The sequence below is a fragment of the Panthera uncia genome, unplaced genomic scaffold (assembly GCF_023721935.1).
Source record: "Panthera uncia isolate 11264 unplaced genomic scaffold, Puncia_PCG_1.0 HiC_scaffold_1305, whole genome shotgun sequence".
Taxonomy (NCBI): Eukaryota; Metazoa; Chordata; class Mammalia; order Carnivora; family Felidae; genus Panthera; species Panthera uncia.
In genome coordinates, this window is record NW_026057926.1 from 62,906 (window position 1) to 64,639 (window position 1,734).

Here is a 1,734-nt window from a genome sequence, read left to right on the forward strand (position 1 = left end):
ACAATATTAAAGGGTACTGTGGCACAGTGGCTGTGTATCTGCTGATCACTTGTGCTCTTCTTTTGCAACAAATTCAAATAACTGATGAAGAGCTGCCTGGCTAGGGACACATTTCCAGCCCACCTTTTATCTGAGTGGTGAAATGTCATTGAGTCTCCCCCAGTGAAATGTGGGAAGAAGTGATAGATGCCACCTTCAGGACTGGCCCCCAAATCCCCTGTGGGATTCTCTTTACCTCTCCTTCCCCCATCCTCCAGTTGACTCTCGCTTGACCTTGGGAGCTATTTGTTGAAAATGGTGCAGTTCCTGGGTCCCTGAGTGACCATATGGATCTGAACCACCCCCATTCTTTCCTGCTGTTTCCTGTGAAATTCCCTGTCACACGGGGACATGTCTGTAGTAATGCCTAAAATAATAATGATGGATACTTTCATCTGGTGTGATATTGAGTCCTTGCTGAAAGCAAAGATTTAGATTATGGACCAATGGCACTTAATCTTTGGCAATAATAGCTTAAGGAATGTAAGTAGTAGGCCCACCCATTGCTAAGAACTTTAACTGTCCTATCTCCTTTCATCTTCCTTCCAGTGGTCTGCTCTGTATCATTCAGGGAATATCAGTCAGGGAGGGCTATGTGATGCTGTGGTAACAAACAGTCCTGAAATCTCTGTAACATAACAGGTTTATTTCTTGCTCATCAAAGTCCCCTGAGGGTCCGAGCTGCTCTCTGGGGAACTCTGCTCCATGTAATAGCTTAGTATTCCAAATGGCTTTTATCCTTAAGGAACCTCCATGTTGATTACTGTTTTCACACCACCCAGAGGGCAAATTGTCCTAGAAGTCTTACACTGGCTATTAAGTGCTTTGACCAGGAAGTGACACACTTCACTTCCACCAAATCCCATTGGCCAGAAGTAGTCACATGGCTTGTGCTGTCCTTCTGTGAGCCTCCCATGTGCTCAGAAGAAAGGGAAACCAGATAGTGGAGTATGAAAGATAATCATTGCCCACATGCTATGGATGACATTTCACTTATTACCCATTTGTTGAATTCTGTCTTCATGTTATAACACAAAATGAGACGATGTCCTTGTCCTCAAGAATCTTACCATTTAATGCTGGAGACAAGTAAGTAGACCAAATAGTTACCTGCATTCTGACCACTGGTAGACATTAAACAATACCATTAGTCTTTATGTGGTGATACGAGGGTCTAAGAAAACTTTTGCAGGTCTTTACAAAACTCTTTTTCAGGGACACAAAAGTCCTGGCCTGAAATGGAGAATGGTGTGAGAGTCTGAGCACAGAGCAGGGAGAAGTTAGCATAGATAATGTCCTTGGAATATACCAGGAGGGAGCAAGTATTTCTTGATTCATTACCTTATGGACGGACAGTGTTCTTTTCTCTCTGTCCTTGGCTGGGTAGTTAATGGAGCACTGATGTGCTTCTAAGGGTGTTTAGAAGAAATAAATAAAGATGCATAGTAAAAATAAATTCAGCGTTTTATTCAGCACAAAACATTTTATCCTGAACCTCAATAGTGTGTTGAATGGATGAATGTCTGCTATGGGGTTTGTGAGAGAGAGACAGACAGAAGACAGAAGTTGAGAGAGAGAGAGAGAAAGAGAGTTATGGAGAAGAGAGAGGATGAGAGGGAGAGAAAAAGTAAGGAGAAAGAGACAGGGAGAGAGAGACAGCGACAGAGCAAGAGAAACAGAGAGAAAGAGAGAATT